The 13,050-nt window shown below is 40.8% G+C and overlaps 1 protein-coding gene across 1 annotated transcript in view; it reads right to left on the bottom strand.

Annotated features, from left to right (window-relative positions):
* The window catches only part of ADCY2 (adenylate cyclase 2), a 296,028-nt gene that overhangs the window by 121,571 nt on the left and 161,407 nt on the right, over window positions 1-13,050 (bottom strand). The gene's annotated exons all lie outside the window — the stretch shown is intronic.

Raw genomic sequence — 13,050 nt, 5'->3', positions numbered from 1 at the left:
AGACATTTTTACACATACTTTAACCCTTTGAGGATCGGGCCAATTAAAATTTTTGTGTTTTCGTTTTTCCCTCTTTGTGCTTAAAAGGCCATAGCACTTGCATTTTTTCACCTAGAAGCCCACATAAGCGCTTATTTTTTGCACCACTAATTGTACTTTGCAATGACAGGCTGATTTTTTTTAATAAAGTACACTGAAAAAGCAGGAAAACATTCAATGTGTGGTGAAATTGAAAAAACCCCAAAAAGCATTTCTTTTATTTGGAGGGTATTTTCACGACGTTCGCCCTGGTGTAAAACTGACTTTTTATATATGTTCCTCAAGTTGTTACGATTACAGCGATATGTAACATGTATAACTTTTATATTATGTGATGGCTTGTTAAAAAATTCAAACCATTGTTAACAAATATATGGTCCTTAAAGCGACTCTGTACCCACAATCTGACCCCCCAAACCACTTGTACCTTCAGATAGCTGCTTTTAATCCAAGATCTGTCCTGGGGTCAGTTTGGCAAGGGATGCAGTTATTAAAAACAACTTTTAATCCAGCAGTGCTGTGTCTAACGGCCGGGGCTTATATTTGTATATGCATTAGGCTGGCACACCCTCTCTGTCCTTACTCCCCCCCCTCCTCATCATTAGGAATGCTCCAGGCAGATTGCTTCCTATTCCCCACCTGTGTGTATAATAAACATGGGCTGGATCGTTACGACACCTGTGCAAAGCTCAAACAGCAGTAAATGTTCCTGGATCATTCCTAATGATGAAGAGGGTGGGGAGGAAGGATGGAGAGGTGGTGCCAGCCTAATGCATATACAAATGTAAGCCCCGGCCGTTAGACACAGCGCTGCGGGATTAAAAGTTGTTTTAAGGACAATAACTGCATCCCCTGCCGGACAGACCCCAGGACAGATCTTGGATTAAAAGTTATCCGAAGGTACAAGTGGTTTTGGGGGGAAAGATTGTGGGTACAGAGTCGCTTTAAAATCGCTCTATTCCCAGGCTTATAACGCTTTTATCCTTGGGTCTATGGGGCTGTGTTAGGTGTCATTTTTTGCGCCATAATGTGTTCGTTCTATCGGTACCTTGTACATATGCGTTTTTTTGATCGCTTTTTATTAAATTTTTTCTGAAATTGATGCGAACAAAAATGCGCAATTTTGCACTTTGGGATTTTTTTGCGCTTGCGCCATTTACCGTGCGAGATCAGGAATGTGATTAATAATTCGGGCGATTACGCATACCTTTTAATCATTTTTATTCAGCTTCTTTGGAGGCAAAAATAGCAACTCTTGGTATAGTTTTTGGGGATTTTTTTCTGTGTGGAATCAGTAACATTATAGTTTTCTAATATGGGATGTTAACACGATGAGACCCAATATGTTTGTGGAATTTTCTTCATTTTTCTGTAGTAATAAAGGACTAGGACTAGGCCAGTAATATGTAAAGAAGTTGATTTATCTAAATAAAAACTTCACACACCTCCTTGACTCTTTTATTAAAGGGAAACTAAGCAAACTAAACTGCTATAAGTTTCTTACTTTCATCCTCAGCATTGTTTTCAAGTATTAGCAGTTTATTTATTATGGTAATTTTTTAAATATTATTATGATAATGATGATAATGTTTATATGTAATTTGGTGCACTGGGCAAAGAGCTACCACTGATCCGCCCTGGACAACCTGCTTTACAAATGAATATGCTGATGTTAGTAAGGAGGGCCGGCTGGAGCAGATATCGCAAAAATGGCACAGAGAATGATGGTAAAAAACTTACCTTCATCCTCAGCACCCTGTTCTCTAAATGGGTTTATCAGCAAGTTTACACTTCTAACCACCCAATAAAACTTTCCGAGTTCCCAATAAAACTTGCTCTTTATACCAGCTTGTTAAAACAGCAACAATCCATATGTACACAAAAAGAGATGATGAGTGAGTAGTGAAATATTCAAAATTTGATTCGAGCAACAAAAATGACCGTTCCCCGTGATCATGATCATTAATTGCGACCGTAGGCAGCATTAAACACAGGGAATGACTGTTGTTTGTACAGTGTGTGAACATAGCCTTAATCTCTGTTAAACACAGGAAAATATATATATTTTTGGTTTTAGATTTTGGTTATACTGTAGATTTAGATTTCTAGACCTTAACCTCTTCCCCTAATATGATGTCATGCTTTCCCTGCCTCCCCCCTCAGATTGCCTCCCCCCGCAGATTGCCTCCTCCAGTTGCTACTGCCCGGAGAGAATCGGTGCTCCCTGCAGCGTCTATGGGGAATCCAGAGGGAGATCCGCTCCCTTCAACCCCTCTTGCTGTGATTACTAACAATCAGGTGGCAGGGGTCTGATCGTTGTATGAGCTGTCAGTGTTACACACTGACAGCTCATACAATATATAATACATTACAGCACAAATCATGTAATGTAATATATTTATATAACCTGAAAATAAGTAAAAGCTAGAAAAAAACACAAACAAATAAATAAAGTTAAATAAATATATTAATAAATAAATAAATATACACATTTCCCATCCACCAATTATAAATGATCCCCCTATAAATAAAATACATAAGTTTGGTATCGCTGCATCCATAATGACCCTGTCTATCAACCTGTTACATTAATTATCCAGCCCAATTAACAATGTAAAAAAATAAATAAAAAACTAACCAAAATGACATTTTTTTAAATTCCACCCCCTTAAAAAATATAGAAAAAAGCTATCAAAACATCACTGAAACATGTACCCAAAAGGAGTACCACTAAAAAGGCCAGCTTATGTTGCAATAAAAAGCCCTCACGTAACTCCATTGGCAAATATACAATATGCAAGACGCAAACATTTTTTATAGTATGTGCCATGATATAATGGCTATAAAAAAAATAAATAAAAAAGGCCCCAAAATTAACCAGGCCTTTGACAGGTGATGCACTGCGTCCACATATGGGGGATTTCTAGAAATATTGGAATAAGGGGATAAATAGTGAGTTGTATTTCTTAGTATTTGCTGTGTAAGAGGAAAAAATAGATTAAAATAGAATATCTACCAAAATAATACAAAAATTTAATTTCCCCTCCAAGTTGCTTAAATTTCTGTGAACCACCTAAGGGGTTAAAAAACTTATAAAATGTTACCTTGAATATTTTGAGGGGTTCAGTTTTTACAATGGAGGGATTTGTGGGGTCAACTAACGTACATGCCTCACAAATCCACTTCAGAACTGAACTGGTCCCTAATAAAATCAGAATTTGAAAATTTTTCTGAAAATTAGAAAAATCGCTGCAAAATTTTAAAGCCTATAAGATAAGGCATGACTATCTTTTTTTAAAAAAAAAAGAGAATTTTGAATATAAAAAAATGTAATTATTTTCTAATTTTTGCACAATTTTTTTTTTTTTTTACACAAAACTACTTAATGTATCACCAAAGTATACCACATACATAAAGAACAATCTCAGAATCTCAGTTAAAAGCATCGCAGAGTTAATACTACATAAAGAAAGACAGGTCAGATTTCAAAAACAGGGCCCTGGCATTAAGGCCAGAACAGGCTGTGGAGGCAAATCTGCTGTTCTTGGGACTACACAATTATAATAAATATTTTTTTGTACATTTTATTGTTTTAGTATTCTCTCTAGTATGTTTTAAATTAGAAGGTACAAAAATTTAGAAAATAAATTTGTTTCTGTCTAGACCCAGTATCAAGCTTAAATCGCACTCTGAGTCTTTTCAGTTCTATTTACCTCTAGGCAACTACAAGATTCATAAAAGCAATGAACTGAGAGCAGCACGGGCACTGACCCAGCCATGACCTAATTATATAACTATTCTATGGAATACAATATAGCTCAGGGCATACTTTTAAGTGAATATCTTTAATGCCATATTCACAAAAAATTAAGACATTATTAACATCATGTTCATCCATTTGATTACCAATAAAATGAATTGAATGTTGCCTACAAGGAAAATGTTAAAAGAGTGAACAGTAGATTCTTTAATACTAAGTTGTATTTTCAACCTAAAGAGCAGCATGTTAAAGTAATGTTTAAACCCCCAGCTGAATAAAATTGGCTTTCAAATTTAGATTTATGTTTAGAACAAATGCAAATGCTACAATACATAATTGGGGGCTGTTCAATTCCATTCAATTGTGAAATGTAGGGGCAGAACTACCACTATAGCAGCTGCTACGGGGCCCCGCTGCATCAGGGTGCTCCTGGGTGCTGCAGCTGTTTGGGGTCCGGGGGTGTGCCCTAAGGGTGTCCCGGGGATTCATGGGCAGCACAGTTACCGAGCTCAGTGTCTGCCGGAGCTGGTACTTACCTGCACTGACCGGGGATAGGACAGGATGCAGAAGGGGGCCCCCCCTCTTGCCACCGCACTGTCATCCCGTCCTATACCCAGTCAGCGCAGGCACCAGTGAGCTCAGTGTCCGCCCACGGCCTCTACTTCTGGCACAGGGAGCGCGTGTTAGAGACGCTCCCTGTGCCAGAAGTACCAGCCCCGGTGGACACTCAGCTCCCCGGGACACCCCCCAAGGAGCTGCAGTGCAGCTAGGGAAGAAAAGAAGAAGACAGCAGCGACGGAGGGAGTGAGTTGTTAGGTGAGTTGTGTGTTTTTTTTTTATCTCCTTTGCAAAGGGGGCCATCTATAGGGGGAAAACATAAGGGGACATTTATAGGGGGACAACATGAGAGGGCATCTATAGGGGAACAACAAAAGAGGGCATCTATATTGGGACAACATAAGGGGGCATCTATAGGGGGACAACACAAGGGGGCATCTATAGGGGGACAACATAAGGGGGCATTTAGAGGGGGACATCATGAGAGGGCATCTATAAGGGGACAACATAGGGGGACATCTATAGGGGGACAACATGAGAGGGCATCTATAGGGGGACAACATGAGAGGGCATCTATAGGGGAAAACATGAGAGGGCATCTATAAGAGGGAGAACATGGGGGCATCTATAAGGGGGACAACATAGGGGCATCTATAAGGGGGAAAACATGGGGGCATCTATAAGGGGGAAAACATAAGGGGGACAACACGGGGGACCATCTATAAACGGAATGGACAACACAGGGGGACCATCTATAAGGGGGATGGAGAACACAGGGGGACCATCTATAAGGGGCATGGACAACGCAGGGGGCCATCTATAAGGGGGACAACACGGGCCATCTATAAGGGGGATGGACATCACATGGGGGTCATTTATAAGGGGGACAAAAGAGGGGGCACCTATAAGGAGGGGCAGAGGAGGACAACATGGGGGGCATGGGGGAATAGAGGGGGCCACCTATAAGAGGGGATACAAAGAGGGGGCCCATCTATAAGAGGGGATACACAGATGGGGGCCATCTGTAAGGGAGACTACACAGAGGGGGGCATAAATGAGAGACTACAAATAGGGGGCCATATATAAGGGGCACTACACAGAGGAGGGGCATTTATAAGTTTGACAACACAGAGGGGGACGTATACTATAGGGGATACACAGAGGGGGACGATCTATAAGGGGGACAACAAAGGGGCCATCTATAAGGGGGACTACACAGGGGTGGCATATACAATAGGAGATGCAAAGCAGGGGGAAATCTACTATAGTGGACTACACAGAGGGGTCATCTATAAGGAGGGGCTACAGAGAGGGGGGCCATATACTATAGGGGATGCACAGAAGACGTCATCTACTATTAAGGGACTACAAAGGGGGAGAGGCATATACTATAGGGAATGCACAGAGTATGTCATCTACTGTAGGGGGGCTACACAGAGGGGAGCTCTCTAAGAGATGCACATTGGGCAATCTAAATGGAAGACTGAACAAGGGGCCATCTATAAGATATCCCTTGTGAGTTACTTAATATAACTGCACTGTAATTTATATGGTGTACAGAGCCTGTGTAGGGCTGGGTGTGTTGATGACGAAGTGGTCAATCGAGGGGGGGGGCAATGAAAAGTCTGCTATAGAGCCCAGCCATTTTTAGTTACGCCCGTGGTGAAATGCAACTGTGAAAATCAACTGTATTTTTCCAAAAGTGGAGTGTGGTCATTTGTGCTGCCAGGAGCAACTTACATGCCATTTCCAGGTCCTCCACCTAGTCATTACAGAAGGTGATGGCATATTGCTGTTACAATAGCAGGGAATAAACTGCTTTTTTGTTTTCTCATTAGTTTGGGTTGGTTGCTAGGCAACTGCCTCATAGCTGATCTATTAGTGTAAATCAGCTGGTCATGACTATTCAGCTCAGGGCTTGTTTAGAGTGGGAGTTTTAAATGAGTTAGCCTTTGGTTATTGGTTCATTCTCATGTAGTTCTGGTGGCTGTATCACAAAGCTGCACAAAGCTCACAAAGCTGTTTGCTTGCTTTTTTTCTGGAGTCTTTGCCCTGACTTTTTTGTCTTTGGGTCTTAGATCAACCTGGAATACATAACCTGTTATTTGACTTGGTTAACGTTAACCAGTATGTAGATCTGAACATAAAACCCCTGATGAAAAAGGTGGAAAAAAATTAGATGTTTGGCTTAAACTCCCACTGGGGATGGCGGCGAGAAGCGCCTTAGTAAAGATGGTGTTGCTCCCTCAATTTTTGTTTTAGTTACAGGCGGCCCCTATATGGATCCCTGAGATTTGGTTCAGGAGGATAGAAGTGTTACTCAATCGGCTGGTTTGGGGTAGGAAAAAGGGGAGAATGAAATATAGGGCTTTGGTGGGGAGGGAGGGGGAGGGGGGACTTTGGACTCTACTTTCTTGCGGTGGGAGCCCAGAGCCTGGCGAGGTGGAAGTCCTCGCCCATTTTGGGATATATGCTTTCTCGGTTGGGTCATAACTTGGATATTTATGAGGTGTTGGAAACGGGTCAGATGTTGGAGAATGTTTTACCGCCACAGTTTTTTGTTCACTTATATGATAAAATATGGAGAAAACTTAAGGAAATTTGTGGGATTCAAGGTAGTGCACACCGATATGGGGAAATAGAGAGTTAAAATTTTTTTCATTAGGAGAGATTGCACGTTTTTGGGAGGTAAGAGGGGAGGGGATTTTTGGTGTGTAGCAAGGATATATAATGTTATATGTATTTGTTTTATATGATGAAAAAGGGAAAAATAAAATAAAGGGAAAAAAAAAACTTGTTATTTGACCTATGGTCAGTTTTGCAGAACGGGGTTTTTCAATAGGGATATTCATAGGAACAGCGAGAGTCAGTGGTGCCTGGTGTCAGAATCAGTGTTAAAGGGGTTATCTGGTTAGGTAAAATATATGTTGAATTGTTCCCCCACAATCTGTGTGGCTCACCCTTTGTTCCATAGAACCAAAATCAATGGTAAAAAACCCTATAACCCTAGGGAAAATGGTAATGCAATGCTAAAAAACTCGTTTAACAATCCTAAAGATTCTAAGAAAGACATAGAACAGTCCAAAAGTAGTAAAAAAATTAAATTAAAACTTTATATTGATAGCAGAATATATATAGGATCACCACTGGGCCCTTGTGGTTCAGCACATTGCATTATTTGTCCCAAATTCACCCCATAAATGATATTTTGAGTGTTCTGTCATTCATTTTATGGTAGATTGAAAGGCTGCATTACACCTGTTCCTAAAAAAAAACAAGACCTCAAATGGCCCTGTAGATGGAAAACTAAAATAGTTCTAGCTCTTAGAAGGTGAGGAGGAAAAAAACAAAAATGTTAAATTGTTGCGGTCCTTAAGGCCATTTTGGGCTCTGTCCTTAAAGCGACTCTGTACCCACAATCTAACCCCACAAACCACTTGTACCTTTGGATAGCTGCTTTTAATCCAAGATCTGTCCTGGGGTCTGTTCAGCAGGTGATGCAGTTATTGTCCTAAAAAACAACTTTAAAACTTGCAGCCCTGTGTGAAATTAGCGTGGCCTAGAGTACCCATGCTCTAGGATTCCGACACCCCTCTGTCCCTCCTCCCCGCCCTCCTTATCATTAGGAATGCCCCTGGAGCATTTTCTCCTATTCCTCACCTGAGTGAACACTGCACATGGACTGGATCGTTAAGGCAACTGTGCAGTGTTTATACAGGTGAGTAATAGGTGAATTCCTAATGATGAGGAGGGTGGAGAGGAGGGATGGAGGGGTGTCGCAATCCTCTTGCACACACACTCAAGGCCACACCAATTTGACACAGGGCTGCAAGAGTAAAAGCTGTTTTTTAGGACAATAACTGCATCACCTGCTGAACGGACCCCAGGACAGATCTTGGATTAAACGCAGCTATCTGAAGGTACAAGCGGTTTTTGGGGGTCAGATTGTGGGTACAGAGTCGCTTTAAGGGGTTAAACAATCCAAGGTTCAACTATTAATTTACAGGTAACCTAATGCCATCAGGTGACAGTGGAGATTCAGCTACCTCTGGAAAAAAAACAACTAACAATTGGGTAGTGTCCATTCTAAAATCATCCTGTTAAATACTTAATTAATGAAAACAGGGGAGATAATTGGGGTAGCAGAGGACATGATGAGGGAAGCATAATACGTTACACTACCACTACAGCAGCAAAAAAAAAACAAACAAAAAAACATTGGCAACTATTGAATCTAAATCGTGACAATCTAGACCATACAAATAGATCTATATAATCATTAAATTTTAATATATTATAATATGTCAAAGAATTGCATAAGTAATTAGTCCATGTCTGGATACGCTTCTATATAAAACATAAATACAGTACCACAATAATCATATGCGTCTAAAAAATATATATATATAAAAATATAAAAAAGAAAAATCAGACAATATATGATGATGGAATATACCATATAAATTAGATGGAATATAGGAAATATAGGAAAAAATGGTGTGTTAATTTAAAAAGGGAAATATGAAGTTAAAATAAAAATAAAAATATAAATGTGTGTTATCCTAATTGATTGCTGAAGAAAGGAGCAAGTAGCCCTCCTGAAACGTGTCCCATAAAGGATAACAGAGCCATTCACCTGTATTCAAGTCCATAAGAGATCCCGAATCGGAGCCACATTCCCCACGGCATCCAATTACAGTTTGAAAGAGCGCACGCTCACTGACCAGCAGACGCCGTAACGGCCCGGAGGATACTGCACACAGGACAACACATCGTGCTAACCTACTGCACAGGAGCACGAATCCTAGAGAGATCAAGTCCATCCATGATCCGGCCACTACAATAGCACCGCATCGGTCCGCATAAGCCGCCATCGGAGGGGTGAGGGGTGGATTCTTCCACCACTATAATTTCTACTTACCCTATATGTGACATAACATCTAAGGGGTTACGGCCCATATAACAACTGATTACTATCGCGGAGCCCTCCTGAGACATTCACATTGCATTTATCTATCCAATCCGCAAGATAGACTATACTCAGTATTACGTAATTGCTACACTGCCGGCATACTAGTACTCGGCACACCGATTCAGGATCATCTATTTATCCATTTAAGTGGAGTGACTGCGCTGGGCCCGGCGCAGCCAAACACCACTGGGCTCATATTTTATTTTATTATAGATTTTCTATTGCACATTTTTTTTAATTATTTTTTATTTTTATTTTTTATTTTTCATTTTCATGTTTGTTTTTTATTTTTATTTTTATTTTTATTTTAACTTCATATTTCCCTTTTTAAATTAACACACCATTTTTTCCTATATTTCCTATATTCCATCTAATTTATATGGTATATTCCATCATCATATATTGTCTGATTTTTCTTTTTTATATTTATATATATATATATATATATATATATATATATATATATATTTTTAGACGCATATGATTATTGTGGTACTGTATTTATGTTTTATATAGAAGCGTATCCAGGCATGGACTAATTACTTATGCAATTCTTTGACAAATTATAATATATTAAAATTTAATGATTATATAGATCTATTTGTATGGTCTAGATTGTCACGATTTAGATTCCACAGTTTATACTACCCTAGTTTATGCACCCTCTTCTAGAGAGCCTACTACTTTTTCCTATTTACTATTACCACTCTCTTAGCGCTGAGACAGTAGCGCACTCGAAGTAGGCTACTATCCATATCCACCAGTGAGGTGTAGCTAATCCCTATCTTTATATTGGCAACTATTAGTGATGAGCAAGTACTAAAATGCTTGGGTGCTCATTACTCGAGGCGAATATTTCCCGATACTGGGGTGCTCGTTTGGAGTAAAGAATCCCATTGAAGTCATAGGGAAACTTGAGCATTTTTGCAGGGGACCCAAGCTCGGCACAGGGAAGGTTGTGGGAAACCCTGTCAACCTCAGAAAATTATGGAAACACCACGGAAATGGACAGGAAACAACAGGGGCAGCATGCATGGATGCTTCTGAGGCTGCCTAATCGCATCATTACGCCAAATTCTGGGCAACAGCATGGCAGTGATCACACAGTGAACCAATAAAACAGAGGTAGCATATGAACCACCCCAAAATTTAGCCTGACACAGCATGGCAGTAAGAACACAGGAAACCATTAAAATAGAGGTAGTATATGAACCACACCAAAATTTAGCCTGACACAGCATGGCAGTGAGAACACAGGGAACCATTAAAACAAAGGTAGCATATGAACCACCCCAAAATTTAGCCTGACACAACATGGCAGTGAGAACGAAGGGAACCATTAAAAAAAAGGTAGCATATGAACCACCCAAAAACTTAGCCTGACACCACGGAACACCACAGAAATGTACAGTAAACAGCAGGGCCAGCATGCATGGATCTCTCTGAGGCTGCCTAATTGCACCATTATGCCAAATTCTGGGCAACAGCCTGGTGGTCAACCTCAAGACAATAGTACTGACCCAGAACAAGATGGGCAAGGCACATGCGAACAAGGTCAAAGGCCTGAAGGTCACTTTGAAGGTCAAAGGCCTTGGAGAGTGTTCCCCTGCAAGTGCCTGACAAGCTGCTCCCCTCCCCCCCCCCCCCCCTTAATAACTTGTCTTTTTTAATTACTAGACTAAGCAGGGCTGGGGAATGACACTCCCTGACTAGCAATTGGGGTAATTTTCCCAGTATTATGTCACTTACCACTTCTCCCCACTTCTGTTCTGGCGACCGAATTTAAAATTATTAATTTTTTTTTATTCATTTTTGAAATTTGAATTATAATTTGATTTTAAGTTTGAATTAAAAATTGAGTTTGAATTCAAATTAGTTTAAATTTTGGGTTTGATGATAACATGGTATGAAATGGACAATACAAGCATCCAATAAAAATAGCCGGATTATGGCTAGATTTAGCCTCACACCATCATGCAGTTGTGCATGAGAGGCAAAATCATTGGAGGTAGGGACGAAGAAATAACAATGCAGTCTTCTTAAGAGGCCCCGGAATTCGAATACACTTAAATACACTTTTAATCCTTTAAAGATTATCTAAGAGAGGGCTAGTGCGGTAGTAGTGGGTGGACTTTTTCCACCATTTTCACTGTCTGTTCTTTTTAGCTGTGGCATGTATCTTGGAGATTCAATAGATGACCAGACAGCCCAGCAAAATAGTCAAATTCGAATTGGACTATTAGTCGAATTGAATATTTAAAAAAGGCCATAAAGTGGCAGCTGACTACTGCCTTTGAAACAGCTACAAAATGAAAGGACAGCAAAAGACACCCGAAAGTTGACATCCACAGATTGGATGGTTCGAAATGGACAACACAAGGATCCTAAATTAGGATCCACCATTTTCACTGGCTGTTCCTTTTAACTGTGCCAGTGCCTGACAAGCCAACTGCTCCCCTCCTCCCCCCTTAATGACTTGTGTTTTTTTAAATTACTAGACTGACCAGTAGCTGACTACTGCCTTTGAAACAGCTACAAAATGAAAGGATGGCAGTGGACACCCGTAAGTTGACATCCACAGATTGGATGGTTCGAAATGGACAACACAAGGATCCTAAATTAGGATCCACCATTTTCACTGGCTGTTCCTTTTAACTGTGCCAGTGCCTGACAAGCCAACTGCTCCCCTCCTCCCCCCTTAATAACTTGTGTTTTTTTAAATTACTTATATTTTACTTTTAAATTACTTAAATTACTTATTATCTTGGAGATTCAATAGATGACCAGACAGCCCAGCAAAATAGTCAAATTCGAATTGGACTATTAGTCGAATTGAAGATTTAAAAAAAGGCCATAAAGTGGCAGCTGACTACTGCCTTTGAAACAGCTACAAAATGAAAGGACAGCAAAAGACACCAGTAAGTTGACATCCACAGATTGGATGGTTCAAAATGGACAACACAAGGATCCTAAATTAAGATCCACCATTTTTACTGGCTGTTCCTTTTAGCTGTGGCATGTACCTTGGAGATACATACAATAGATGACCTGACAACCCTGTAACATAGCACTTGACCTGAAGTCGATTTGAAATTTGAAATCGAAGATTAAAAAAAAGGCCATAAAGTGGCCTTTACTAAGCTGCTGACTTCTGCATTTGAAACAGCTACAAAGTAAAAAGACGGTTGCTCAGACTTAGGGAAGGGTCCAGAAAAGAGTTCCTGGGAGCATGTTGGATCTGAATCCCTCCTTTCCCAGCAGGGGCCAGGCTGTGGTAAAGGAGGCTAAGCTGCTGGGTTCCACTCCCTTGGCTAGCGTGGGTGGACTGCGTGGAAAACTGGGTGGTGGATAAGTTACTGAACACATTATCCGCTATGCACGTCATCACCTGTTCACACTGCTGCGGTTTCAATAGTGGTGTACTGAGACTCCGTAAGTTGCGAGAATAAGCTAGGGAGTGAATGTCTGCGGTGTGCCACTGCTCCCTGCTGCTCCGGTGTGCCACTGCTGCTGTGTCACCCTGCCCAGAACCACGGCCTCTGTCCAATGCATTGCTTGGAACTCCACGCCCTCGTCCTCGACCTTTACCCCTGCGGTTCACCACTTTATGGACACTGCACGGTCAAGACTAAGATAGCTGGGGGGTGGAGCGAGCAGGCAATGTGAGAGGACGTGCAGGCTGGGAGCTCCGTCCACACAGCGGCTAAATAGGCCAGAAAAA

Source organism: Dendropsophus ebraccatus, chromosome 2 (assembly GCF_027789765.1).
Source record: "Dendropsophus ebraccatus isolate aDenEbr1 chromosome 2, aDenEbr1.pat, whole genome shotgun sequence".
NCBI lineage: Eukaryota > Metazoa > Chordata > Amphibia > Anura > Hylidae > Dendropsophus > Dendropsophus ebraccatus.
The sequence above is the reverse complement of the archived record's forward strand: the minus strand, read 5'-3'. Positions and strand labels throughout refer to the sequence as shown.